The sequence below is a fragment of the Pseudorasbora parva genome, chromosome 16, assembly GCF_024679245.1.
Source record: "Pseudorasbora parva isolate DD20220531a chromosome 16, ASM2467924v1, whole genome shotgun sequence".
In the NCBI taxonomy this organism is placed as follows: Eukaryota; Metazoa; Chordata; class Actinopteri; order Cypriniformes; family Gobionidae; genus Pseudorasbora; species Pseudorasbora parva.
This window is the reverse complement of record NC_090187.1, coordinates 337,501-357,500: the sequence shown is the minus strand read 5'-3', so window position 1 is coordinate 357,500 and position 20,000 is coordinate 337,501. Positions and strand designations below refer to the sequence as shown.

Sequence of the window (20,000 nt, the reverse complement as noted above, 5' to 3'; positions counted from 1 at the left end):
CTAGGAGTAATTATTCCTGATTTTCACAAAAGGTTTGCAATCAAAGAATGGAATGATTGACCCCGACGTGATTTGAACACGCAACCTTCTGATCTGGAGTCAGACGCGCTACCGTTGCGCCACGAGGTCATGTACAACTGTATTGTTTCTTAGCTACATATTGAGTCTAGGAGTAATTATTCCTGATTTTCACAAAAGGTTTGCAATGAAAGAATGGAATGATTGACCCCGACGTGATTTGAACACGCAACCTTCTGATCTGGAGTAAGACGCGCTACCGTTTCGCCACGAGGCCACGCACAGCTGTATTGTTTCTTAGCTAGTTGTTGAGTCTAGGAGTAATTATTCCTGATTTTCACAAAAGGTTTGCAATGAAAGAATGGAATGATTGACCCCGACGTGATTTGAACACGCAACCTTCTGATCTGGAGTCAGACGCGCTACCGTTGCGCCACGTGGCCACGCACAGCTGTATTGTTTCTTAGCTAGTTGTTGAGTCTAGGAGTAATTATTCGTTGCGCCACGAGGCCACGCACAGCTGTATTGTTTCTTAGCTACATGTTGAGTCTAGGAGTAATTATTCCTGATTTTTGCCAAAGGTTTGCAATGAAAGAATGGAATGATTGATCCCGACGTGATTTGAACACGCAACCTTCTGATCTGGAGTCAGACGCGCTACCGTTGCGCCACGAGGCCACGCACACCTGTATTGTTTCTTAGCTAGATGTTGAGTCTAGGAGTAATTATTCCTGATTTTCACAAAAGGTTTGCAATGAAAGAATGGAATGATTGACCCCGACGTGATTTGAACACGCTACCTTCTGATTTGGAGTCAGACGCGCTACCGTTGCGCCACGAGGCCACGCACAGCTGTATTGTTTCTTAGCTAGATGTTGAGTCTAGGAGTAATTATTCCTGATTTTCACAAAAGGTTTGCAATCAAAGAATGGAATGATTGACCCCGATGTGATTTGAACATGCAACCTTCTGATCTGGAGTCAGACGCGCTACCGTTGCGCCACGAGGTCATGTACAACTGTATTGTTTCTTAGCTACATATTGAGTCTAGGAGTAATTATTCCTGATTTTCACAAAAGGTTTGCAATCAAAGAATGGAATGATTGACCCCGACGTGATTTGAACACACAACCTTCTGATCTGGAGTCAGACGCACTACCGTTGCGCCACGAGGTCATTTACAACTGTATTGTTTCTTAGCTACATATTGAGTCTAGGAGTAATTATTCCTGATTTTCACAAAAGGTTTGCAATCAAAGAATGGAATGATTGACCCCGAAGTGATTTGAACACGCAACCTTCTGATCTGGAGTCAGACGCGCTACCGTTGCGCCACGAGGTCATGTACAACTGTATTGTTTCTTAGCTACATATTGAGTCTAGGAGTAATTATTCCTGATTTTCACAAAAGGTTTGCAATGAAAGAATGGAATGATTGACCCCGACGTGATTTGAACACGCAACCTTCTGATCTGGAGTAAGACGCACTACCGTTGCGCAACGAGGTCATTTACAACTGTATTGTTTCTTAGCTACATATTGAGTCTAGGAGTAATTATTCCTGATTTTCACAAAAGGTTTGCAATCAAAGAATGGAATGATTGACCCCGACGTGATTTGAACACGCAACCTTCTGATCTGGAGTCAGACGCGCTACCGTTGCGCCACGAGGTCATGTACAACTGTATTGTTTCTTAGCTACATATTGAGTCTAGGAGTAATTATTCCTGATTTTCACAAAAGGTTTGCAATGAAAGAATGGAATGATTGACCCCGACGTGATTTGAACACGCAACCTTCTGATCTGGAGTAAGACGCGCTACCGTTTCGCCACGAGGCCACGCACAGCTGTATTGTTTCTTAGCTAGTTGTTGAGTCTAGGAGTAATTATTCCTGATTTTCACAAAAGGTTTGCAATGAAAGAATGGAATGATTGACCCCGACGTGATTTGAACACGCAACCTTCTGATCTGGAGTCAGACGCGCTACCGTTGGGCCACGAGGCCACGCACAGCTGTATTGTTTCTTAGCTACATGTTGAGTCTAGGAGTAATTATTCCTGATTTTCACCAAAGGTTTGCAATGAAAGAATGGAATGATTGACCCCGACGTGATTTGAACACGCAACCTTCTGATCTGGAGTCAGACGCGCTACCGTCTCGCCACGAGGCCACGCACAGCTGTATTGTTTCTTAGCTAGTTGTTGAGTCTAGGAGTAATTATTCCTGATTTTTGCCAAAGGTTTGCAATGAAAGAATGGAATGATTGACCCCGACGTGATTTGAACACGCAACCTTCTGATCTGGAGTCAGACGCACTACCGTTGCGCCACGAGGTCATGTACAACTGTATTGTTTCTTAGCTACATATTGAGTCTAGGAGTAATTATTTCTGATTTTCACAAAAGGTTTGCAATGAAAGAATGGAATGATTGACCCCGACGTGATTTGAACACGCAACCTTCTGATCTGGAGTCAGTCGCGCTACCGTTGGGCCACGAGGCCACGCACAGCTGTATTGTTTCTTAGCTACATGTTGAGTCTAGGAGTAATTATTCCTGATTTTCACCAAAGGTTTGCAATGAAAGAATGGAATGATTGACCCCGACGTGATTTGAACACACAACCTTCTGATCTGGAGTCAGACGCGCTACCGTTTCGCCACGAGGCCACGCACAGCTGTATTGTTTCTTAGCTACATGTTGAGTCTAGGAGTAATTATTCCTGATTTTCACCAAAGGTTTGCAATGAAAGAATGGAATGATTGACCACGACGTGATTTGAACACGCAACCTTCTGATCTGGAGTCAGACGCGCTACCGTTGGGCAACGAGGCCACGCACAGCTGTATTGTTTCTTAGCTACATGTTGAGTCTAGGAGTAATTATTCCTGATTTTCACCGAAGGTTTGCAATGAAAGAATGGAATGATTGACCCCGACGTGATTTGAACACGCAACCTTCTGATCTGGAGTCAGACGCGCTACCGTTGCGCCACGAGGCCACGCACAGCTGTATTGTTTCATAGGTAGTTGTTGAGTCTAGGAGTAATTATTCCTGATTTTCACAAAAGGTTTGCAATTAAAGCATGGAATGATTGACCCCGACGTGATTTGAACACGCAACCTTCTGATCTGGAGTCAGACGCGCTACTGTTGCGCCACGAGGCCACGCAGAGCTGTATTGTTTCTTAGCTACATGTTGAGTCTAGGAGTAATTATTCCTGATTTTCACAAAAGGTTTGCCATCAAAGAATGGAATGATTGACCTCGACGTGATTTGAAAACGCAACCTTCTGATCTGGAGTCAGACGCGCTACCGTTGCGCCACGAGGCCACGCACAGCTGTATTGTTTCTTAGCTACATGTTGAGTCTAGGAGTAATTATTCCTGATTTTTGCCAAAGGTTTGCAATGAAAGAATGGAACGATTGACCCCGACGTGATTTGAACACGCAACCTTCTGATCTGGAGTCAGACGCGCTACCGTTGCGCCACAAGGCCACGCACATCTGTATTGTTTCTTAGCTAGATGTTGAGTCTAGGAGTAATTATTCCTGATTTTCACAAAAGGTTTGCAATTAAAAGAATGGAATGATTGACCCCGACGTGATTTGAACACGCAACCTTCTGATCTGGAGTCAGACGCGCTTCCGTTGCGCCACGAGGCCATGTACAGCAGTATTGTTTCTTAGCTAGTTGTTGAGTCTTCGAGTAATTATTCCTGATTTTCACAAAAGATTTGCAATTAAAAGAATGGAATGATTGACCCCGACGTGATTTGAACACGCAACCTTCTGATCTGGAGTCAGACGCGCTACCGTTGCGCCACGAGGCCATGTACACCTGTATTGTTTCTTAGCTAGTTGTTGAGTCTAGGAGTAATTATTCCTGATTTTCACAAAAGGTTTGCAATCAAAGAATGGAATGATTGACCCCGACGTGATTTGAACACGCAACCTTCTGATCTGGAGTCAGACGCGCTACCGTTGCGCCACGAGGCCATGTACAGCAGTATTGTTTCTTAGCTAGTTGTTGAGTCTAGGAGTAATTATTCCTGATTTTCACAAAAGGTTTGCAATCAAAGAATGGAATGATTGACCCCGACGTGATTTGAACACGCAACCTTCTGATCTGGAGTCAGACGCGCTACCGTTGCGCCACGAGGTCATGTACAACTGTATTGTTTCTTAGCTAGTTGTTGAGTCTAGGAGTAATTATTCCTGATTTTCACAAAAGGTTTGCAATCAAAGAATGAAATGATTGACCCCAACGTGATTTGAACACGCAAACTTCTGATCTGGAGTCAGATGCGCTACCGTTGCGCCACGAGGCCACGCACAGCTGTATTGTTTCTTAGCTACATATTGAGTCTAGGAGTAATTATTCCTGATTTTCACAAAAGGTTTGCAATCAAAGAATGGAATGATTGACCCCGACGTGATTTGAACACGCAACCTTCTGATCTGGAGTCAGACGCGCTACTGTTGCGCCACGAGGCCATGTACAACTGTATTGTTTCTTAGCTACATATTGAGTCTAGGAGTAATTATTCCTGATTTTCACAAAAGGTTTGCAATCAGAGAATGGAATGATTGACCCAGACGTGATTTGAACACGCAACCTTCTGATCTGGAGTCAGACGCGCTACCGTTGCGCCACGAGGCCACGAACAGCTGTAATGTTTCTTAGCTACATGTTGAGTCTAGGAGTAATTATTCCTGATTTTCACCAAAGGTTTGCAATGAAAGAATGGAATGATTGACCCTGACGTGATTTGAACACGCAACCTTCTGATGTGGAGTCAGACGCACTACCGTTGCGCCACCAGGCCACGTACAACTGTATTGTTCGTTAGCTACATATTGAGTCTAGGAGTAATTATTCCTGATTTTCACCAAAGGTTTGCAATGAAAGAATGGAATGATTCACCCGACGTGATTTGAACACGCAACCTTCTGATCTGGAGTCAGACGCGCTACCGTTGCGCCACAAGGCCACGCACATCTGTATTGTTTCTTAGCTAGATGTTGAGTCTAGGAGTAATAATTACTGATTTTCACAAAAGGTTTGCAATCAAAGAATGGAACGATTGACCCCGACGTGATTTGAACACGCAACCTTCTGATCTGGAGTCAGACGCGCTACCGTTGCGCCACGAGGCCACGCACAGCTGTATTGTTTCTTAGCTACATGTTGAGTCTAGGAGTAATTATTCCTGATTTTTGCCAAAGGTTTGCAATGAAAGAATGGAATGATTGACCCCGACGTGATTTGAACACGCAACCTTCTGATCTGGAGTCAGACACGCTACCGTTGCGCCACGAGTCCACGCACAGCTGTATTGTTTCTTAGCTACATGTTGAGTCTAGGAGTAATTATTCCTGATTTTTGCCAAAGGTTTGCAATCAAAGAATGGAATGATTGACCCCGACGTGATTTGAACACGCAACCTTCTGATCTGGAGTCAGACGCGCTACCGTTGCGCCACGAGGCCACGCACAGCTGTATTGTTTCTTAGCTACATGTTGAGTCTAGGAGTAATCATTCCTGATTTTAACAAAAGGTTTGCAATGAAAGAATGGAATGATTGACCCCGACGTGATTTGAACACACAACCTTCTGATCTGGAGTCAGACACGCTACCGTTGCGCCACGAGGCCACTCACGGCTGTATTGTTTCTTAGCTACATGTTGAGTCTAGGAGTAATTATTCCTGATTTTTGGCAAAGGTTTGCAATCAAAGAATGGAATGATTGACCCCGACGTGATTTGAACACACAACCTTCTGATCTGGAGTCAGACGCGCTACCGTTGCGCCACGAGGCCACGCACAGCTGTATTGTTTCTTAGCTAGTTGTTGAGTCTAGGAGTAATTATTCGTTGCGCCACGAGGCCACGCACAGCTGTATTGTTTCTTAGCTACATGTTGAGTCTAGGAGTAATTATTCCTGATTTTTGCCAAAGGTTTGCAATGAAAGAATGGAATGATTGATCCCGACGTGATTTGAACACGCAACCTTCTGATCTGGAGTCAGACGCGCTACCGTTGCGCCACGAGGCCACGCACACCTGTATTGTTTCTTAGCTAGATGTTGAGTCTAGGAGTAATTATTCCTGATTTTTGCCAAAGGTTTGCAATCAAAGAATGGAATGATTGACCCCGACGTGATTTGAACACGCAACCTTCTGATCTGGAGTCAGACGCGCTACCGTTGCGCCAAGAGGCCACGCACAGCTGTATTGTTTATTAGCTAGATGTTGAGTCTAGGAGTAATTATTCCTGATTTTCACAAAAGGTTTGCAATGAAAGAATGGAATGATTGACCCTGACGTGATTTGAACACGCAACCTTCTGATCTGGAGTCAGACGCGCTACCGTTGCGCCACGAGGCCACGCACGGCTGTATTGTTTCTTAGCTACATGTTGAGTCTAGGAGTAATTATTCCTGATTTTTGCCAAAGGTTTGCAATCAAAGAATGGAATGATTGACCCCGACGTGATTTGAACACGCAACCTTCTGATTTGGAGTCAGACGCGCTACCGTTGCGCCACGAGGCCACGCACAGCTGTATTGTTTCTTAGCTAGATGTTGAGTCTAGGAGTAATTATTCCTGATTTTCATAAAAGGTTTGCAATGAAAGAATGGAATGATTGACCCCGACGTGTTTTGAAAACTTAACCTTCTGATCTGGAGTCAGACGCGCTACCGTTGCGCCACGAGGCCACGCACAGCTGGATTGTTTCTTAGGTACATGTTGAGTCTAGGAGTAAATATTCCTGATTTTCACAAAAAGTTTGCAATCGAAGAATGGAATGATTGACCCCGACGTGATTTGAACACGCAACCTTCTGATCTGGAGTCAGACGCGCTACCGTTGCGCCACGAGGCCACGCACAGCTGTATTGTTTCTTAGCTACATGTTGAGTCTAGGAGTAATTATTCCTGATTTTTGCCAAAGGTTTGCAATCAAAGAATGGAATGATTGACCCCGACGTGATTTGAACACGCAACCTTCTGATCTGGAGTCAGACACGCTACCGTTGCGCCACGAGGTCACGCACAGCTGTATTGTTTCTTAGCTACATGTTGAGTCTAGGAGTAATTATTCCTGATTTTCACAAAAGGTTTGCAATGAAAGAATGGAATGATTGACCCCGACGTGATTTGAACACGCAACCTTCTGATCTGGAGTCAGACGCGCTACCGTTGCGCCACGAGGCCACGCACAGCTGTATTGTTTCTTAGCTACATGTTGAGTCTAGGAGTAATTATTCCTGATTTTCACAAAAGGTTTGCAATGAAAGAATGGAATGATTGACCCCGACGTGATTTGAACACGCAACCTTCTGATCTCGAATCAGACACGCTACCGTTGCGCCACGAGGCCATGTACAACTGTATTGTTTCTTAGCTACATGTTGAGTCTAGGAGTAATCATTCCTGATTTTAACAAAAGGTTTGCAATGAAAGAATGGAATGATTGACCCCGACGTGATTTGAACACACAACCTTCTGATCTCGAATCAGACACGCTACCGTTGCGCCACGAGGCCACGCACGGCTGTATTGTTTCTTAGCTACATGTTGAGTCTAGGAGTAATTATTCCTGATTTTTGCCAAAGGTTTGCAATCAAAGAATGGAATGATTGACCCCGACGTGATTTGAACACGCAACCTTCTGATTTGGAGTCAGACGCGCTACCGTTGCGCCACGAGGCCACGCACAGCTGTATTGTTTCTTAGCTAGATGTTGAGTCTAGGAGTAATTATTCCTGATTTTCATAAAAGGTTTGCAATGAAAGAATGGAATGATTGACCCCGACGTGTTTTGAAAACTTAACCTTCTGATCTGGAGTCAGACGCGCTACCGTTGCGCCACGAGGCCACGCACAGCTGGATTGTTTCTTAGGTACATGTTGAGTCTAGGAGTAAATATTCCTGATTTTCACAAAAAGTTTGCAATCGAAGAATGGAATGATTGACCCCGACGTGATTTGAACACGCAACCTTCTGATCTGGAGTCAGACGCGCTACCGTTGCGCCACGAGGCCACGCACAGCTGTATTGTTTCTTAGCTACATGTTGAGTCTAGGAGTAATTATTCCTGATTTTTGCCAAAGGTTTGCAATCAAAGAATGGAATGATTGACCCCGACGTGATTTGAACACGCAACCTTCTGATCTGGAGTCAGACACGCTACCGTTGCGCCACGAGGTCACGCACAGCTGTATTGTTTCTTAGCTACATGTTGAGTCTAGGAGTAATTATTCCTGATTTTCACAAAAGGTTTGCAATGAAAGAATGGAATGATTGACCCCGACGTGATTTGAACACGCAACCTTCTGATCTGGAGTCAGACGCGCTACCGTTGCGCCACGAGGCCACGCACAGCTGTATTGTTTCTTAGCTACATGTTGAGTCTAGGAGTAATTATTCCTGATTTTCACAAAAGGTTTGCAATGAAAGAATGGAATGATTGACCCCGACGTGATTTGAACACGCAACCTTCTGATCTCGAATCAGACACGCTACCGTTGCGCCACGAGGCCATGTACAACTGTATTGTTTCTTAGCTACATGTTGAGTCTAGGAGTAATCATTCCTGATTTTAACAAAAGGTTTGCAATGAAAGAATGGAATGATTGACCCCGACGTGATTTGAACACACAACCTTCTGATCTCGAATCAGACACGCTACCGTTGCGCCACGAGGCCACGCACGGCTGTATTTTTTCTTAGCTACATGTTGAGTCTAGGAGTAATTATTCCTGATTTTTGGCAAAGGTTTGCAATCAAAGAATGGAATGATTGACCCCGACGTGATTTGAACACACAACCTTCTGATCTGGAGTCAGACGCGCTACCGTTGCGCCACGAGGCCACGCACAGCTGTATTGTTTCTTAGCTACATGTTGAGTCTAGGAGTAATTATTCCTGATTTTCACAAAAGGTTTGCAATTAAAGCATGGAATGATTGACCCCGACGTGATTTGAACACGCAACCTTCTGATCTGGAGTCAGACGCGCTACCGTTGCGCCACGTGGCCACGCACAGCTGTATTGTTTCTTAGCTAGTTGTTGAGTCTAGGAGTAATTATTCCTGATTTTCACAAAAGGTTTGCAATCAAAGAATGGAATGATTGACCCCGACGTGATTTGAACACACAACCTTCTGATCTGGAGTCAGACGCGCTACCGTTGCGCCACGAGGCCACGCACAGCTGTATTGTTTCTTAGCTAGTTGTTGAGTCTAGGAGTAATTATTCCTGATTTTCACAAAAGGTTTGCAATTAAAGCATGGAATGATTGACCCCGACGTGATTTGAACACGCAACCTTCTGATCTGGAGTCAGACTCGCTACCGTTGCGCCACAAGGCCACGCACAGCTGTATTGTTTCTTAGCTAGTTGTTGAGTCTAGGAGTAATTATTCCTGATTTTCACCAAATGTTTGCAATGAAAGAATGGAATGATTGACCCTGACGTGATTTGAACACGCAACCTTCTGATCTGGAGTCAGACGCGCTACCGTTGCGCCACGAGGCCATGCACGGCTGTATTGTTTCTTAGCTACATGTTGAGTCTAGGAGTAATTATTCCTGATTTTTGCCAAAGGTTTGCAATCAAAGAATGGAATGATTGACCCCGACGTGATTTGAACACACAACCTTCTGATCTGGAGTCAGACGCGCTACCGTTGCGCCACGAGGCCATGCACGGCTGTATTGTTTCTTAGCTACATGTTGAGTCTAGGAGTAATTATTCCTGATTTTTGCCAAAGGTTTGCAATCAAAGAATGGAATGATTGACCCCGACGTGATTTGAACACGCAACCTTCTGATCTGGAGTCAGACGCGCTACCGTTGCGCCACGAGGCCATGCACGGCTGTATTGTTTCTTAGCTACATGTTGAGTCTAGGAGTAATTATTCCTGATTTTCACAAAAGGTTTGCAATTAAAGCATGGAATGATTGACCCCGACGTGATTTGAACACGCAACCTTCTGATCTGGAGTCAGACGCGCTACCGTTGCGCCACAAGGCCACGCACAGCTGTATTGTTTCTTAGCTAGTTGTTGAGTCTAGGAGTAATTATTCCTGATTTTCACCAAATGTTTGCAATGAAAGAATGGAATGATTGACCCTGACGTGATTTGAACACGCAACCTTCTGATCTGGAGTCAGACGCGCTACCGTTGCGCCACGAGGCCATGCACGGCTGTATTGTTTCTTAGCTACATGTTGAGTCTAGGAGTAATTATTCCTGATTTTTGCCAAAGGTTTGCAATCAAAGAATGGAATGATTGACCCCGACGTGATTTGAACACACAACCTTCTGATCTGGAGTCAGACGCGCTACCGTTGCGCCACGAGGCCACGCACAGCTGTATTGTTTCTTAGCTACATGTTGAGTCTAGGAGTAATTATTCCTGATTTTTGCCAAAGGTTTGCAATCAAAGAATGGAATGATTGACCCCGACGTGATTTGAACACGCAACCTTCTGATCTGGAGTCAGACGCGCTACCGTTGCGCCACGAGGCCACGCACAGCTGTATTGTTTCTTAGCTACATGTTGAGTCTAGGAGTAATCATTCCTGATTTTAACAAAAGGTTTGCAATGAAAAAATGGAATGATTGACCCCGACGTGATTTGAACACACAACCTTCTGATCTAGAGTCAGACACGCTACCGTTGCGCCACGAGGCCACGCACGGCTGTATTGTTTCTTAGCTACATGTTGAGTCTAGGAGTAATTATTCCTGATTTTTGGCAAAGGTTTGCAATCAAAGAATGGAATGATTGACCCCGACGTGATTTGAACACACAACCTTCTGATCTGGAGTCAGACGCGCTACCGTTGCGCCACGAGGCCACGCACAGCTGTATTGTTTCTTAGCTAGTTGTTGAGTCTAGGAGTAATTATTCGTTGCGCCACGAGGCCACGCACAGCTGTATTGTTTCTTAGCTACATGTTGAGTCTAAGAGTAATTATTCCTGATTTTCACAAAAGGTTTGCAATTAAAGCATGGAATGATTGACCCCGACGTGATTTGAACACGCAACCTTCTGATCTGGAGTCAGACGCGCTACCGTTGCGCCACGTGGCCACGCACAGCTGTATTGTTTCTTAGCTAGTTGTTGAGTCTAGGAGTAATTATTCGTTGCGCCACCAGGCCACGCACAGCTGTATTGTTTCTTAGCTACATGTTGAGTCTAGGAGTAATTATTCCTGATTTTCACAAAAGGTTTGCAATGAAAGAATGGAATGATTGACCCCGACGTGATTTGAACACGCAACCTTCTGATCAGGAGTCAGACGCGCTACCGTTGCGCCACGAGGCCACGCACACCTGTATTGTTTCTTAGCTAGATGTTGAGTCTAGGAGTAATTATTCCTGATTTTCACAAAAGGTTTGCAATGAAAGAATGGAATGATTGACCCCGACGTGATTTGAACACGCAATCTTCTGATCTGGAGTCAGACGCGCTACCGTTGCGCCAAGAGGCCACGCACAGCTGTATTGTTTCTTAGCTAGATGTTGAGTCTAGGAGTAATTATTCCTGATTTTCACAAAAGGTTTGCAATCAAAGAATGGAATGATTGACCCTGACGTCATTTGAACACGCAACCTTCTGATTTGGAGTCAGACGCGCTACTGTTGCGCCACGAGGCCACGCACAGCTGTATTGTTTCTTAGCTAGATGTTGAGTCTAGGAGTAATTATTCCTGATTTTCATAAAAGGTTTGCAATCAAAGAATGGAATGATTGACCCCGACGTGTTTTGAAAACTTAACCTTCTGATCTGGAGTCAGACGCGCTACCGTTGCGCCACGAGGCCACGCACAGCTGTATTGTTTCTTAGCTACATGTTGAGTCTAGGAGTAATTATTCCTGATTTTTGCCAAAGGTTTGCAATGAAAGAATGGAACGATTGACCCCGACGTGATTTGAACACGCAACCTTCTGATCTGGAGTCAGACGCGCTACCGTTGCGCCACGAGGCCACGCACAGCTGTATTGTTTCTTAGCTAAATGTTGAGTCTAGGAGTAATTATTCCTGATTTTTGCCAAAGGTTTGCAATGAAAGAATGGAACGATTGACCCCGACGTGATTTGAACACGCAACCTTCTGATCTGGAGTCAGACGCGCTACCGTTGCGCCACAAGGCCACGCACAGCTGTATTGTTTCTTAGCTAAATGTTGAGTCTAGGAGTAATTATTCCTGATTTTTGCCAAAGGTTTGCAATGAAAGAATGGAACGATTGACCCCGACGTGATTTGAACATGCAACCTTCTGATCTGGAGTCAGACGCGCTACCGTTGCGCCACGAGGCTACGCACAGCTGTATTGTTTCTTAGCTAGATGTTGAGTCTAGGAGTAATAATTACTGATTTTCACAAAAGGTTTGCAATGAAAGAATGGAATGATTGACCCCGACGTGATTTGAACACGCAACCTTCTGATCTGGAGTCAGACGCGCTACCGTTGCGCCACGAGTCCACGCACAGCTGTATTGTTTCTTAGCTACATGTTGAGTCTAGGAGTAATTATTCCTGATTTTTGCCAAAGGTTTGCAATCAAAGAATGGAATGATTGACCCCGACGTGATTTGAACACGCAACCTTCTGATCTGGAGTCAGACGCGCTACCGTTGCGCCACGAGGCCACGCACAGCTGTATTGTTTCTTAGCTAGTTGTTGAGTCTAGGAGTAATTATTCGTTGCGCCACGAGGCCACGCACAGCTGTATTGTTTCTTAGCTACATGTTGAGTCTAGGAGTAATTATTCCTGATTTTCACAAAAGGTTTGCAATGAAAGAATGGAATGATTGACCCCGACGTGATTTGAACACGCAACCTTCTGATCTGGAGTCAGACACGCTACCGTTGCGCCACGAGGCCATGTACAACTGTATTGTTTCTTAGCTACATGTTGAGTCTAGGAGTAATCATTCCTGATTTTAACAAAAGGTTTGCAATGAAAGAATGGAGTGATTGACCCCGACGTGATTTGAACACACAACCTTCTGATCTCGAATCAGACACGCTACCGTTGCGCCACGAGGCCACGCACGGCTGTATTGTTTCTTAGCTACATGTTGAGTCTAGGAGTAATTATTCCTGATTTTTGGCAAAGGTTTGCAATCAAAGAATGGAATGATTGACCCCGACGTGATTTGAACACACAACCTTCTGATCTGGAGTCAGACGCGCTACCGTTGCGCCACGAGGCCACGCACAGCTGTATTGTTTCTTAGCTAGTTGTTGAGTCTAGGAGTAATTATTCCTGATTTTCACCAAAGGTTTGCAATGAAAGAATGGAATGATTGACCCCGACGTGATTTGAACACACAACCTTCTGATCTGGAGTCAGACGCGCTACCGTTGCGCCACGAGGCCACACACACCAGTATTGTTTCTTAGCTAGATGTTGAGTCTAGGAGTAATTATTCCTGATTGTCACAAAAGGTTTGCAATTAAAGCATGGAATGATTGACCCCGACGTGATTTGAACACGCAACCTTCTGATCTGGAGTCAGACGCGCTACCGTTGCGCCACGTGGCCACGCACAGCTGTATTGTTTCTTAGCTACATGTTGAGTCTAGGAGTAATTATTCCTGATTTTCACCAAAGGTTTGCAATTAAAAGAATGGAATGATTGACCCCGACGTGATTTGAACACGTAACCTTCTGATCTGGAGTCAGACGCGCTACCGTTGCGCCACGAGGCCACGCACACCTGTATTGTTTCTTAGCTAGATGTTGAGTCTAGGAGTAATTATTCCTGATTTTCACAAAAGGTGTGCATTGAAAGAATGGAATGATTGACCCTGACGTGATTTGAACACGCAACCTTCTGATCTGGAGTCAGACGGGCTACCGTTGCGCCACGAGGCCACGCACAGCTGGATTGTTTCTTAGCTACATGTTGAGTCTAGGAGTAATTATTCCTGATTTTCACAAAAAGTTTGCAATGAAAGAATGGAATGATTGACCCCGACGTGTTTTGAAAACTTAACCTTCTGATCTGGAGTCAGACGCGCTACCGTTGCGCCACGAGGCCACGCACAGCTGGATTGTTTCTTAGCTACATGTTGAGTCTAGGAGTAATTATTCCTGATTTTCACAAAAAGTTTGCAATGAAAGAATGGAATGATTGACCCCGACGTGACTTGAACACGCAACCTTCTGATCTGGAGTCAGACGCGCTACCGTTGCGCCAAGAGGCCACGCACAGCTGTATTGTTTCTTAGCTACATGTTGAGTCTAGGAGTAATTATTCCTGATTTTCACAAAAGGTTTGCAATGAAAGAATGGAATGATTGACCCCGACGTGATTTGAACACGCAACCTTCTGATCTGGAGTCAGACGCGCTACCGTTGGGCCACGAGGCCACGCACAGCTGTATTGTTTCTTAGCTACATGTTGAGTCTAGGAGTAATCATTCCTGATTTTCACAAAAGGTTTGCAATGAAAGAATGGAATGATTGACCCCAACGTGATTTGAACACACAACCTTCTGATCTGGAGTCAGACGCGCTACCGTTGCGCCACGAGGCCACGCACACCAGTATTGTTTCTTAGCTAGATGTTGAGTCTAGGAGTAATTATTCCTGATTTTTGCCAAAGGTTTGCAATCAAAGAATGGAATGATTGACCCCGACGTGATTTGAACACGCAACCTTCTGATCTGGAGTCAGACGCGCTACCGTTGCGCCACGAGGCCACGCACGGCTGTATTGTTTCTTAGCTACATGTTGAGTCTAGGAGTAATTATTCCTGATTTTAACAAAAGGTTTGCAATGAAAGAATGGAATGATTGACCCCGACGTGTTTTGAACACACAACCTTCTGATCTGCAGTCAGACGCGCTACCGTTGCGCCACGAGGCCACGCACGGCTGTATTGTTTCTTAGCTACATGTTGAGTCTAGGAGTAATTATTCCTGATTTTTGGCAAAGGTTTGCAATCAAAGAATGGAATGATTGACCCCGACGTGATTTGAACACGCAACCTTCTGATCTGGAGTCAGACGAGCTTCCGTTGCGCCACGAGGCCATGTACAACTGTATTGTTTCTTAGCTACATGTTGAGTCTAGGAGTAATTATTCCTGATTTTTGGCAAAGGTTTGCAATGAAAGAATGGAATGATTGACCCCGACGTGATTTGAACACGCAACCTTCTGATCTGGAGTTAGACGCGCTACCGTTGGGCCACGAGGCCACGCACAGCTGTATTGTTTCTTAGCTACATGTTGAGTCTAGGAGTAATTATTCCTGGTTTTTGCCAAAGGTTTGCAATGAAAGAATGGAATGATTGACCCCAACGTGATTTGAACACGCAACCTTCTGATCTGGAGTCAGACGCGCTACCGTTGCGCCACGAGGCCACGCACAGCTGTATTGTTTATTAGCTACATGTTGAGTCTAGGAGTAATTATTCCTGATTTTCACAAAAGGTTTGCAATGAAAGAATGGAATGATTGACCCCAACGTGATTTGAACACGCAACCTTCTGATCTGGAGTCAGACGAGCTTCCGTTGCGCCACGAGGCCATGTACAACTGTATTGTTTCTTAGCTACATGTTGAGTCTAGGAGTAATTATTCCTGATTTTTGGCAAAGGTTTGCAATGAAAGAATGGAATGATTGACCCCGACGTGATTTGAACACGCAACCTTCTGATCTGGAGTTAGACGCGCTACCGTTGGGCCACGAGGCCACGCACAGCTGTATTGTTTCTTAGCTACATGTTGAGTCTAGGAGTAATTATTCCTGGTTTTTGCCAAAGGTTTGCAATGAAAGAATGGAATGATTGACCCCAACGTGATTTGAACACGCAACCTTCTGATCTGGAGTCAGACGCGCTACCGTTGCGCCACGAGGCCACGCACAGCTGTATTGTTTATTAGCTACATGTTGAGTCTAGGAGTAATTATTCCTGATTTTCACAAAAGGTTTGCAATGAAAGAATGGAATGATTGACCCCAACGTGATTTGAACACGCAACCTTCTGATCTGGAGTCAGACGCGCTACCGTTGCGCCACGAGGCCACGCACAGCTGTATTGTTTCTTAGCTACATGTTGAGTCTAGGAGTAATTATTCCTGATTTTCACAAAAGGTTTGCAATGAAAGAATGGAATGATTGACCCCGACGTGATTTGAACACAAAACCTTCTGATCTGGAGTCAGACGCGCTACCGTTGCGCCACGAGGCCACGCACAGCTGTATTGTTTCTTATTTAGTTGTTGAGTCTTGGAGTAATTATTCCTGATTTTCACAAAAGGTTTGCAATGAAAGAATGGAATGATTGACCCCGACGTGATTTGAACACGCAACCTTCTGATCTGGAGTCAGACGCGCTACCGTTGCGCCACGAGGCCATGCACAGCTGTATTGTTTCTTAGCTACATGTTGAGTCTAGGAGTAATTATTCCCGATTTTTGCCAAAGGTTTGCAATGAAAGAATGGAATGATTGACCCCAACGTAATTTGAACACGCAACCTTCTGATCTGGAGTCAGACGCGCTACCGTTCCGCCACGAGGCCACGCACAGCTGTATTGTTTCTTAGCTACATGTTGAGTCTAGGAGTAATTATTCCTGATTTTCACAAAAGGTTTCCAATGAAAGAATGGAATGATTGATCCTGACGTGATTTGATCACGCAACCTTCTGATCTGGAGTCAGACGCGCAACCGTTGCACCACGAGACCACGCACGGCTGTATTGTTTCTTAGCTACATGTTGAGTCTAGGAGTAATTATTCCTGATTTTAACAAAAGGTTTGCAATGAAAGAATGGAATGATTGACCCCGACGTGATTTGAACACGCAACCTTCTGATCTGGAGTCAGACGCGCTACCGTTGCGCCACGAGGCCACGCACAGCTGTATTGTTTCTTAGCTACATGTTGAGTCTAGGAGTAATTATTCCTGATTTTTGCCAAAGGTTTGCAATGAAAGAATGGAATGATTGACCCCAACGTGATTTGAACACGCAACCTTCTGATCTGGAGTCAGACGCGCTACCGTTGCGCCACAAGGCCACGCACAGCTATATTGTTTCTTAGCTAGATGTTGAGTCTAGGAGTAATTATTCCTGATTTTTGCCAAAGGTTTGCAATGAAAGAATGGAATGATTGACCCCGACGTGATTTGAACACGCAACCTTCTGATCTGGAGTCAGACGCGCTACCGTTGCGCCAAGAGGCCACGCACAGCTGTATTGTTTATTAGCTAGATGTTGAGTCTAGGAGTAATTATTCCTGATTTTCACAAAAGGTTTGCAATGAAAGAATGGAATGATTGACCCCGACGTGACTTGAACACGCAACCTTCTGATCTGAAGTCACACGCGCTACCGTTGCGCCACGAGGCCACGCACAGCTGTATTGTTTCTTAGCTACATGTTGAGTCTAGGAGTAATTATTCCTGATGTTAACAAAAGGTTTGCAATGAAAGAATGGAAGAATGGAATGATTGACCCCGACGTGATTTGAACACACAACCTTCTGATCTGGAGTCAGACGCGCTACCGTTGCGCCACAAGGCCACGCACTGCTGTATTGTTTCTTAGCTACATGTTGAGTCTAGGAGTAATTATTCCTGATTTTTGGCAAAGGTTTGCAATCAAAGAATGGAATGATTGACCCCGACGTGATTTGAACACGCAACCTTCTGATCTGGAGTCAGACGCGCTACCGTTGCGCCACGAGGCCACGCACAGCTGTATTGTTTCTTAGCTACATGTTGAGTCTAGGAGTAATTATTCCTGATTTTCACAAAAGGTTTGCAATCGAAGAATTGAATGATTGACCCCGACGTGATTTGAACACGCAACCTTCTGATCTGGAGTCAGACGCGCTACCGTTGGGCCACGAGGCCACGCACAGCTGTATTGTTTCTTAGCTACATGTTGAGTCTAGGAGTAATTATTCCTGATTTTCACAAAAGGTTTGCAATGAAAGAATGGACTGATTGACCCCGACGTGATTTGAACACGCAACCTTCTGATCTGGAGTCAGACGCGCTACCGTTGCGCCACAAGGTCACGCACAGCTGTATTGTTTCTTAGCTACATGTTGAGTCTAGGAGTAATTATTCCTGATTTTTGCCAAAGGTTTGCAATCAAAGAATGGAATGATTGACCCCGACGTGATTTGAACACGCAACCTTCTGATCTGGAGTCAGACGCACTACCGTTGCGCCACGAGGCCACGAACAGCTTTATTGTTTCTTAGCTACATATTGAGTCTAGGAGTAATTATTCCTGATTTTCACAAAAGGTTTGCAATGAAAGAATGGACTGATTGACCCCGACGTGATTTGAACACGCAACCTTCTGATCTGGAGTCAGACGCGCTACCGTTGCGCCACAAGGTCACGCACAGCTGTATTGTTTCTTAGCTACATGTTGAGTCTAGGAGTAATTATTCCTGATTTTTGCCAAAGGTTTGCAATCAAAGAATGGAATGATTGACCCTGACGTGATTTGAACACGCAACCTTCTGATCTGGAGTCAGACGCGCTACCGTTGCGCCACGAGGCCACGCACGGCTGTATTGTTTCTTAGCTACATGTTGAGTCTAGGAGTAATTATTCCTGATTTTCACAAAAGGTTTGCAATGAAAGAATGGAATGATTGACCCCGACGTGATTTGAACACGCAACCTTCTGATCTGGAGTCAGACCCGCTACCGTTGCGCCACGAGGCCACGCACAGCTGTATTGTTTCTTAGCTACATGTTGAGTCTAGGAGTAATTATTCCTGGTTTTCACAAAAGGTTTGCAATGAAAGAATGGAATGATTGACCCCGACGTGATTTGAACACGCAACCTTCTGATCTGGAGTCAGACGCGCTACCGTTGCACCACGAGACCACGCACGGCTGTATTGTTTCTTAGCTACATGTTGAGTCTAGGAGTAATTATTCCTGATTTTAACAAAAGTTTTGCAATGAAAGAATGGAATGACTGACCCCGACGTGATTTGAACACACAACCTTCTGATCTGGAGTCAGACGCGCTACCGTTGCGCCACAAGGCCATGTACAACTGTATTGTTTCTTAGCTAGTTGTTGAGTCTAGGAGTAATTATTCGTTGCGCCACGAGGCCACGCACAGCTGTATTGTTTCTTAGCTACATGTTGAGTCTAGGAGTAATTATTCCTGATTTTCACAAAAGGTTTGCAATGAAAGAATGGAATGATTGACCCCGACGTGATTTGAACACACAACCTTCTGATCTGGAGTCAGACGCGCTACCGTTGCGCCACGTGGCCACGCACAGCTGTATTGTTTCTTAGCTAGTTGTTGAGTCTAGGAGTAATTATTCGTTGCGCCACGAGGCCACGCACAGCTGTATTGTTTCTTAGCTACATGTTGAGTCTAGGAGTAATTATTCCTGATTTTCACAAAAGGTTTGCAATGAAAGAATGGAATGATTGATCCCGACGTGATTTGAACACGCAACCTTCTGATCTGGAGTCAGACGCGCTACCGTTGCGCCACGAGGCCACGCACACCTGTATTGTTTCTTAGCTAGATGTTGAGTCTAGGAGTAATTATTCCTGATTTTCACAAAAGGTTTGCAATGAAAGAATGGAATGATTGACCCCGACGTGATTTGAACACGCAATCTTCTGATCTGGAGTCAGACGCGCTACCGTTGCGCCAAGAGGCCACGCACAGCTGTATTGTTTATTAGCTAGATGTTGAGTCTAGGAGTAATTATTCCTGATTTTCACAAAAGGTTTGCAATGAAAGAATGGAATGATTGACCCTGACGTGATTTGAACACGCAACCTTCTGATCTGGAGTCAGACGCGCTACCGTTGCGCCACGAGGCCACGCACAGCTGGATTGTTTCTTAGGTACATGTTGAGTCTAGGAGTAAATATTCCTGATTTTCACAAAAAGTTTGCAATCGAAGAATGGAATGATTGACCCCGACGTGATTTGAACACGCAAC

The 20,000-nt window shown here is 44.9% G+C and overlaps 80 non-coding genes across 80 annotated transcripts in view; all 80 read right to left on the bottom strand.

Annotated features, from left to right (window-relative positions):
- Nucleotides 1-57: 57 nt before the first annotated feature.
- Nucleotides 58-129, bottom strand: trnaw-cca (transfer RNA tryptophan (anticodon CCA)). The gene has a single exon. It is a non-coding gene; the product is annotated as a tRNA-Trp (tRNA).
- Nucleotides 130-389: 260 nt separating this feature from the next.
- trnaw-cca (transfer RNA tryptophan (anticodon CCA)) lies at nt 390-461 on the bottom strand. Its single transcript has one exon. It is a non-coding gene; the product is annotated as a tRNA-Trp (tRNA).
- A 163-nt stretch (nt 462-624) lies between these two features.
- Nucleotides 625-696, bottom strand: trnaw-cca (transfer RNA tryptophan (anticodon CCA)). The gene has a single exon. It is a non-coding gene; the product is annotated as a tRNA-Trp (tRNA).
- A 94-nt stretch (nt 697-790) lies between these two features.
- On the bottom strand, nt 791-862 carry trnaw-cca (transfer RNA tryptophan (anticodon CCA)). Its single transcript has one exon. It is a non-coding gene; the product is annotated as a tRNA-Trp (tRNA).
- Nucleotides 863-1,288: 426 nt separating this feature from the next.
- trnaw-cca (transfer RNA tryptophan (anticodon CCA)) lies at nt 1,289-1,360 on the bottom strand. The gene has a single exon. It is a non-coding gene; the product is annotated as a tRNA-Trp (tRNA).
- Nucleotides 1,361-1,620: 260 nt separating this feature from the next.
- Nucleotides 1,621-1,692, bottom strand: trnaw-cca (transfer RNA tryptophan (anticodon CCA)). Its single transcript has one exon. It is a non-coding gene; the product is annotated as a tRNA-Trp (tRNA).
- A 592-nt stretch (nt 1,693-2,284) lies between these two features.
- trnaw-cca (transfer RNA tryptophan (anticodon CCA)) lies at nt 2,285-2,356 on the bottom strand. The gene has a single exon. It is a non-coding gene; the product is annotated as a tRNA-Trp (tRNA).
- A 592-nt stretch (nt 2,357-2,948) lies between these two features.
- trnaw-cca (transfer RNA tryptophan (anticodon CCA)) lies at nt 2,949-3,020 on the bottom strand. The gene has a single exon. It is a non-coding gene; the product is annotated as a tRNA-Trp (tRNA).
- A 94-nt stretch (nt 3,021-3,114) lies between these two features.
- On the bottom strand, nt 3,115-3,186 carry trnaw-cca (transfer RNA tryptophan (anticodon CCA)). Its single transcript has one exon. It is a non-coding gene; the product is annotated as a tRNA-Trp (tRNA).
- A 94-nt stretch (nt 3,187-3,280) lies between these two features.
- trnaw-cca (transfer RNA tryptophan (anticodon CCA)) lies at nt 3,281-3,352 on the bottom strand. The gene has a single exon. It is a non-coding gene; the product is annotated as a tRNA-Trp (tRNA).
- Nucleotides 3,353-3,446: 94 nt separating this feature from the next.
- trnaw-cca (transfer RNA tryptophan (anticodon CCA)) lies at nt 3,447-3,518 on the bottom strand. Its single transcript has one exon. It is a non-coding gene; the product is annotated as a tRNA-Trp (tRNA).
- A 95-nt stretch (nt 3,519-3,613) lies between these two features.
- trnaw-cca (transfer RNA tryptophan (anticodon CCA)) lies at nt 3,614-3,685 on the bottom strand. The gene has a single exon. It is a non-coding gene; the product is annotated as a tRNA-Trp (tRNA).
- A 95-nt stretch (nt 3,686-3,780) lies between these two features.
- On the bottom strand, nt 3,781-3,852 carry trnaw-cca (transfer RNA tryptophan (anticodon CCA)). Its single transcript has one exon. It is a non-coding gene; the product is annotated as a tRNA-Trp (tRNA).
- A 94-nt stretch (nt 3,853-3,946) lies between these two features.
- On the bottom strand, nt 3,947-4,018 carry trnaw-cca (transfer RNA tryptophan (anticodon CCA)). Its single transcript has one exon. It is a non-coding gene; the product is annotated as a tRNA-Trp (tRNA).
- Nucleotides 4,019-4,112: 94 nt separating this feature from the next.
- trnaw-cca (transfer RNA tryptophan (anticodon CCA)) lies at nt 4,113-4,184 on the bottom strand. The gene has a single exon. It is a non-coding gene; the product is annotated as a tRNA-Trp (tRNA).
- Nucleotides 4,185-4,278: 94 nt separating this feature from the next.
- On the bottom strand, nt 4,279-4,350 carry trnaw-cca (transfer RNA tryptophan (anticodon CCA)). The gene has a single exon. It is a non-coding gene; the product is annotated as a tRNA-Trp (tRNA).
- Nucleotides 4,351-4,444: 94 nt separating this feature from the next.
- Nucleotides 4,445-4,516, bottom strand: trnaw-cca (transfer RNA tryptophan (anticodon CCA)). Its single transcript has one exon. It is a non-coding gene; the product is annotated as a tRNA-Trp (tRNA).
- A 94-nt stretch (nt 4,517-4,610) lies between these two features.
- trnaw-cca (transfer RNA tryptophan (anticodon CCA)) lies at nt 4,611-4,682 on the bottom strand. The gene has a single exon. It is a non-coding gene; the product is annotated as a tRNA-Trp (tRNA).
- Nucleotides 4,683-5,107: 425 nt separating this feature from the next.
- Nucleotides 5,108-5,179, bottom strand: trnaw-cca (transfer RNA tryptophan (anticodon CCA)). Its single transcript has one exon. It is a non-coding gene; the product is annotated as a tRNA-Trp (tRNA).
- A 260-nt stretch (nt 5,180-5,439) lies between these two features.
- trnaw-cca (transfer RNA tryptophan (anticodon CCA)) lies at nt 5,440-5,511 on the bottom strand. Its single transcript has one exon. It is a non-coding gene; the product is annotated as a tRNA-Trp (tRNA).
- Nucleotides 5,512-5,605: 94 nt separating this feature from the next.
- On the bottom strand, nt 5,606-5,677 carry trnaw-cca (transfer RNA tryptophan (anticodon CCA)). Its single transcript has one exon. It is a non-coding gene; the product is annotated as a tRNA-Trp (tRNA).
- A 94-nt stretch (nt 5,678-5,771) lies between these two features.
- Nucleotides 5,772-5,843, bottom strand: trnaw-cca (transfer RNA tryptophan (anticodon CCA)). The gene has a single exon. It is a non-coding gene; the product is annotated as a tRNA-Trp (tRNA).
- Nucleotides 5,844-6,006: 163 nt separating this feature from the next.
- Nucleotides 6,007-6,078, bottom strand: trnaw-cca (transfer RNA tryptophan (anticodon CCA)). Its single transcript has one exon. It is a non-coding gene; the product is annotated as a tRNA-Trp (tRNA).
- A 260-nt stretch (nt 6,079-6,338) lies between these two features.
- On the bottom strand, nt 6,339-6,410 carry trnaw-cca (transfer RNA tryptophan (anticodon CCA)). Its single transcript has one exon. It is a non-coding gene; the product is annotated as a tRNA-Trp (tRNA).
- Nucleotides 6,411-6,504: 94 nt separating this feature from the next.
- On the bottom strand, nt 6,505-6,576 carry trnaw-cca (transfer RNA tryptophan (anticodon CCA)). The gene has a single exon. It is a non-coding gene; the product is annotated as a tRNA-Trp (tRNA).
- Nucleotides 6,577-6,836: 260 nt separating this feature from the next.
- On the bottom strand, nt 6,837-6,908 carry trnaw-cca (transfer RNA tryptophan (anticodon CCA)). The gene has a single exon. It is a non-coding gene; the product is annotated as a tRNA-Trp (tRNA).
- Nucleotides 6,909-7,002: 94 nt separating this feature from the next.
- On the bottom strand, nt 7,003-7,074 carry trnaw-cca (transfer RNA tryptophan (anticodon CCA)). The gene has a single exon. It is a non-coding gene; the product is annotated as a tRNA-Trp (tRNA).
- Nucleotides 7,075-7,168: 94 nt separating this feature from the next.
- trnaw-cca (transfer RNA tryptophan (anticodon CCA)) lies at nt 7,169-7,240 on the bottom strand. Its single transcript has one exon. It is a non-coding gene; the product is annotated as a tRNA-Trp (tRNA).
- A 94-nt stretch (nt 7,241-7,334) lies between these two features.
- trnas-cga (transfer RNA serine (anticodon CGA)) lies at nt 7,335-7,406 on the bottom strand. Its single transcript has one exon. It is a non-coding gene; the product is annotated as a tRNA-Ser (tRNA).
- A 94-nt stretch (nt 7,407-7,500) lies between these two features.
- trnas-cga (transfer RNA serine (anticodon CGA)) lies at nt 7,501-7,572 on the bottom strand. The gene has a single exon. It is a non-coding gene; the product is annotated as a tRNA-Ser (tRNA).
- A 94-nt stretch (nt 7,573-7,666) lies between these two features.
- Nucleotides 7,667-7,738, bottom strand: trnaw-cca (transfer RNA tryptophan (anticodon CCA)). The gene has a single exon. It is a non-coding gene; the product is annotated as a tRNA-Trp (tRNA).
- A 260-nt stretch (nt 7,739-7,998) lies between these two features.
- Nucleotides 7,999-8,070, bottom strand: trnaw-cca (transfer RNA tryptophan (anticodon CCA)). Its single transcript has one exon. It is a non-coding gene; the product is annotated as a tRNA-Trp (tRNA).
- A 94-nt stretch (nt 8,071-8,164) lies between these two features.
- Nucleotides 8,165-8,236, bottom strand: trnaw-cca (transfer RNA tryptophan (anticodon CCA)). Its single transcript has one exon. It is a non-coding gene; the product is annotated as a tRNA-Trp (tRNA).
- Nucleotides 8,237-8,330: 94 nt separating this feature from the next.
- trnaw-cca (transfer RNA tryptophan (anticodon CCA)) lies at nt 8,331-8,402 on the bottom strand. The gene has a single exon. It is a non-coding gene; the product is annotated as a tRNA-Trp (tRNA).
- A 94-nt stretch (nt 8,403-8,496) lies between these two features.
- On the bottom strand, nt 8,497-8,568 carry trnas-cga (transfer RNA serine (anticodon CGA)). Its single transcript has one exon. It is a non-coding gene; the product is annotated as a tRNA-Ser (tRNA).
- A 94-nt stretch (nt 8,569-8,662) lies between these two features.
- Nucleotides 8,663-8,734, bottom strand: trnas-cga (transfer RNA serine (anticodon CGA)). Its single transcript has one exon. It is a non-coding gene; the product is annotated as a tRNA-Ser (tRNA).
- A 94-nt stretch (nt 8,735-8,828) lies between these two features.
- trnaw-cca (transfer RNA tryptophan (anticodon CCA)) lies at nt 8,829-8,900 on the bottom strand. The gene has a single exon. It is a non-coding gene; the product is annotated as a tRNA-Trp (tRNA).
- A 94-nt stretch (nt 8,901-8,994) lies between these two features.
- trnaw-cca (transfer RNA tryptophan (anticodon CCA)) lies at nt 8,995-9,066 on the bottom strand. Its single transcript has one exon. It is a non-coding gene; the product is annotated as a tRNA-Trp (tRNA).
- Nucleotides 9,067-9,160: 94 nt separating this feature from the next.
- Nucleotides 9,161-9,232, bottom strand: trnaw-cca (transfer RNA tryptophan (anticodon CCA)). Its single transcript has one exon. It is a non-coding gene; the product is annotated as a tRNA-Trp (tRNA).
- Nucleotides 9,233-9,492: 260 nt separating this feature from the next.
- Nucleotides 9,493-9,564, bottom strand: trnaw-cca (transfer RNA tryptophan (anticodon CCA)). Its single transcript has one exon. It is a non-coding gene; the product is annotated as a tRNA-Trp (tRNA).
- A 94-nt stretch (nt 9,565-9,658) lies between these two features.
- trnaw-cca (transfer RNA tryptophan (anticodon CCA)) lies at nt 9,659-9,730 on the bottom strand. The gene has a single exon. It is a non-coding gene; the product is annotated as a tRNA-Trp (tRNA).
- A 94-nt stretch (nt 9,731-9,824) lies between these two features.
- Nucleotides 9,825-9,896, bottom strand: trnaw-cca (transfer RNA tryptophan (anticodon CCA)). The gene has a single exon. It is a non-coding gene; the product is annotated as a tRNA-Trp (tRNA).
- A 94-nt stretch (nt 9,897-9,990) lies between these two features.
- On the bottom strand, nt 9,991-10,062 carry trnaw-cca (transfer RNA tryptophan (anticodon CCA)). Its single transcript has one exon. It is a non-coding gene; the product is annotated as a tRNA-Trp (tRNA).
- A 94-nt stretch (nt 10,063-10,156) lies between these two features.
- trnaw-cca (transfer RNA tryptophan (anticodon CCA)) lies at nt 10,157-10,228 on the bottom strand. The gene has a single exon. It is a non-coding gene; the product is annotated as a tRNA-Trp (tRNA).
- Nucleotides 10,229-10,322: 94 nt separating this feature from the next.
- Nucleotides 10,323-10,394, bottom strand: trnaw-cca (transfer RNA tryptophan (anticodon CCA)). Its single transcript has one exon. It is a non-coding gene; the product is annotated as a tRNA-Trp (tRNA).
- A 94-nt stretch (nt 10,395-10,488) lies between these two features.
- On the bottom strand, nt 10,489-10,560 carry trnaw-cca (transfer RNA tryptophan (anticodon CCA)). The gene has a single exon. It is a non-coding gene; the product is annotated as a tRNA-Trp (tRNA).
- A 260-nt stretch (nt 10,561-10,820) lies between these two features.
- trnaw-cca (transfer RNA tryptophan (anticodon CCA)) lies at nt 10,821-10,892 on the bottom strand. The gene has a single exon. It is a non-coding gene; the product is annotated as a tRNA-Trp (tRNA).
- A 163-nt stretch (nt 10,893-11,055) lies between these two features.
- Nucleotides 11,056-11,127, bottom strand: trnaw-cca (transfer RNA tryptophan (anticodon CCA)). Its single transcript has one exon. It is a non-coding gene; the product is annotated as a tRNA-Trp (tRNA).
- A 163-nt stretch (nt 11,128-11,290) lies between these two features.
- Nucleotides 11,291-11,362, bottom strand: trnar-ccu (transfer RNA arginine (anticodon CCU)). The gene has a single exon. It is a non-coding gene; the product is annotated as a tRNA-Arg (tRNA).
- A 592-nt stretch (nt 11,363-11,954) lies between these two features.
- On the bottom strand, nt 11,955-12,026 carry trnaw-cca (transfer RNA tryptophan (anticodon CCA)). Its single transcript has one exon. It is a non-coding gene; the product is annotated as a tRNA-Trp (tRNA).
- Nucleotides 12,027-12,120: 94 nt separating this feature from the next.
- Nucleotides 12,121-12,192, bottom strand: trnaw-cca (transfer RNA tryptophan (anticodon CCA)). Its single transcript has one exon. It is a non-coding gene; the product is annotated as a tRNA-Trp (tRNA).
- A 260-nt stretch (nt 12,193-12,452) lies between these two features.
- On the bottom strand, nt 12,453-12,524 carry trnaw-cca (transfer RNA tryptophan (anticodon CCA)). The gene has a single exon. It is a non-coding gene; the product is annotated as a tRNA-Trp (tRNA).
- A 94-nt stretch (nt 12,525-12,618) lies between these two features.
- trnaw-cca (transfer RNA tryptophan (anticodon CCA)) lies at nt 12,619-12,690 on the bottom strand. Its single transcript has one exon. It is a non-coding gene; the product is annotated as a tRNA-Trp (tRNA).
- A 163-nt stretch (nt 12,691-12,853) lies between these two features.
- trnaw-cca (transfer RNA tryptophan (anticodon CCA)) lies at nt 12,854-12,925 on the bottom strand. Its single transcript has one exon. It is a non-coding gene; the product is annotated as a tRNA-Trp (tRNA).
- A 94-nt stretch (nt 12,926-13,019) lies between these two features.
- trnas-cga (transfer RNA serine (anticodon CGA)) lies at nt 13,020-13,091 on the bottom strand. Its single transcript has one exon. It is a non-coding gene; the product is annotated as a tRNA-Ser (tRNA).
- A 94-nt stretch (nt 13,092-13,185) lies between these two features.
- Nucleotides 13,186-13,257, bottom strand: trnaw-cca (transfer RNA tryptophan (anticodon CCA)). The gene has a single exon. It is a non-coding gene; the product is annotated as a tRNA-Trp (tRNA).
- Nucleotides 13,258-13,351: 94 nt separating this feature from the next.
- trnaw-cca (transfer RNA tryptophan (anticodon CCA)) lies at nt 13,352-13,423 on the bottom strand. Its single transcript has one exon. It is a non-coding gene; the product is annotated as a tRNA-Trp (tRNA).
- Nucleotides 13,424-13,517: 94 nt separating this feature from the next.
- On the bottom strand, nt 13,518-13,589 carry trnaw-cca (transfer RNA tryptophan (anticodon CCA)). The gene has a single exon. It is a non-coding gene; the product is annotated as a tRNA-Trp (tRNA).
- Nucleotides 13,590-13,684: 95 nt separating this feature from the next.
- Nucleotides 13,685-13,756, bottom strand: trnaw-cca (transfer RNA tryptophan (anticodon CCA)). Its single transcript has one exon. It is a non-coding gene; the product is annotated as a tRNA-Trp (tRNA).
- Nucleotides 13,757-14,514: 758 nt separating this feature from the next.
- Nucleotides 14,515-14,586, bottom strand: trnaw-cca (transfer RNA tryptophan (anticodon CCA)). Its single transcript has one exon. It is a non-coding gene; the product is annotated as a tRNA-Trp (tRNA).
- Nucleotides 14,587-14,680: 94 nt separating this feature from the next.
- trnaw-cca (transfer RNA tryptophan (anticodon CCA)) lies at nt 14,681-14,752 on the bottom strand. The gene has a single exon. It is a non-coding gene; the product is annotated as a tRNA-Trp (tRNA).
- A 592-nt stretch (nt 14,753-15,344) lies between these two features.
- On the bottom strand, nt 15,345-15,416 carry trnaw-cca (transfer RNA tryptophan (anticodon CCA)). The gene has a single exon. It is a non-coding gene; the product is annotated as a tRNA-Trp (tRNA).
- A 426-nt stretch (nt 15,417-15,842) lies between these two features.
- On the bottom strand, nt 15,843-15,914 carry trnaw-cca (transfer RNA tryptophan (anticodon CCA)). Its single transcript has one exon. It is a non-coding gene; the product is annotated as a tRNA-Trp (tRNA).
- A 94-nt stretch (nt 15,915-16,008) lies between these two features.
- Nucleotides 16,009-16,080, bottom strand: trnaw-cca (transfer RNA tryptophan (anticodon CCA)). The gene has a single exon. It is a non-coding gene; the product is annotated as a tRNA-Trp (tRNA).
- A 260-nt stretch (nt 16,081-16,340) lies between these two features.
- Nucleotides 16,341-16,412, bottom strand: trnaw-cca (transfer RNA tryptophan (anticodon CCA)). Its single transcript has one exon. It is a non-coding gene; the product is annotated as a tRNA-Trp (tRNA).
- A 426-nt stretch (nt 16,413-16,838) lies between these two features.
- trnaw-cca (transfer RNA tryptophan (anticodon CCA)) lies at nt 16,839-16,910 on the bottom strand. Its single transcript has one exon. It is a non-coding gene; the product is annotated as a tRNA-Trp (tRNA).
- Nucleotides 16,911-17,004: 94 nt separating this feature from the next.
- On the bottom strand, nt 17,005-17,076 carry trnaw-cca (transfer RNA tryptophan (anticodon CCA)). Its single transcript has one exon. It is a non-coding gene; the product is annotated as a tRNA-Trp (tRNA).
- A 94-nt stretch (nt 17,077-17,170) lies between these two features.
- On the bottom strand, nt 17,171-17,242 carry trnaw-cca (transfer RNA tryptophan (anticodon CCA)). Its single transcript has one exon. It is a non-coding gene; the product is annotated as a tRNA-Trp (tRNA).
- Nucleotides 17,243-17,510: 268 nt separating this feature from the next.
- Nucleotides 17,511-17,582, bottom strand: trnaw-cca (transfer RNA tryptophan (anticodon CCA)). The gene has a single exon. It is a non-coding gene; the product is annotated as a tRNA-Trp (tRNA).
- A 94-nt stretch (nt 17,583-17,676) lies between these two features.
- Nucleotides 17,677-17,748, bottom strand: trnaw-cca (transfer RNA tryptophan (anticodon CCA)). Its single transcript has one exon. It is a non-coding gene; the product is annotated as a tRNA-Trp (tRNA).
- Nucleotides 17,749-18,008: 260 nt separating this feature from the next.
- trnaw-cca (transfer RNA tryptophan (anticodon CCA)) lies at nt 18,009-18,080 on the bottom strand. The gene has a single exon. It is a non-coding gene; the product is annotated as a tRNA-Trp (tRNA).
- A 94-nt stretch (nt 18,081-18,174) lies between these two features.
- Nucleotides 18,175-18,246, bottom strand: trnaw-cca (transfer RNA tryptophan (anticodon CCA)). The gene has a single exon. It is a non-coding gene; the product is annotated as a tRNA-Trp (tRNA).
- Nucleotides 18,247-18,340: 94 nt separating this feature from the next.
- On the bottom strand, nt 18,341-18,412 carry trnaw-cca (transfer RNA tryptophan (anticodon CCA)). Its single transcript has one exon. It is a non-coding gene; the product is annotated as a tRNA-Trp (tRNA).
- Nucleotides 18,413-18,506: 94 nt separating this feature from the next.
- trnaw-cca (transfer RNA tryptophan (anticodon CCA)) lies at nt 18,507-18,578 on the bottom strand. Its single transcript has one exon. It is a non-coding gene; the product is annotated as a tRNA-Trp (tRNA).
- Nucleotides 18,579-18,672: 94 nt separating this feature from the next.
- On the bottom strand, nt 18,673-18,744 carry trnaw-cca (transfer RNA tryptophan (anticodon CCA)). Its single transcript has one exon. It is a non-coding gene; the product is annotated as a tRNA-Trp (tRNA).
- A 260-nt stretch (nt 18,745-19,004) lies between these two features.
- trnaw-cca (transfer RNA tryptophan (anticodon CCA)) lies at nt 19,005-19,076 on the bottom strand. Its single transcript has one exon. It is a non-coding gene; the product is annotated as a tRNA-Trp (tRNA).
- Nucleotides 19,077-19,239: 163 nt separating this feature from the next.
- Nucleotides 19,240-19,311, bottom strand: trnaw-cca (transfer RNA tryptophan (anticodon CCA)). The gene has a single exon. It is a non-coding gene; the product is annotated as a tRNA-Trp (tRNA).
- A 163-nt stretch (nt 19,312-19,474) lies between these two features.
- On the bottom strand, nt 19,475-19,546 carry trnaw-cca (transfer RNA tryptophan (anticodon CCA)). Its single transcript has one exon. It is a non-coding gene; the product is annotated as a tRNA-Trp (tRNA).
- A 260-nt stretch (nt 19,547-19,806) lies between these two features.
- Nucleotides 19,807-19,878, bottom strand: trnaw-cca (transfer RNA tryptophan (anticodon CCA)). Its single transcript has one exon. It is a non-coding gene; the product is annotated as a tRNA-Trp (tRNA).
- Nucleotides 19,879-19,972: 94 nt separating this feature from the next.
- Nucleotides 19,973-20,000, bottom strand: part of trnaw-cca (transfer RNA tryptophan (anticodon CCA)) — a 72-nt gene continuing 44 nt past the window's right edge. Inside the window, exon 1 of the tRNA in view lies at nt 19,973-20,000. This exon is cut by the window's right edge and continues 44 nt beyond it. This is a non-coding gene — a tRNA (tRNA-Trp).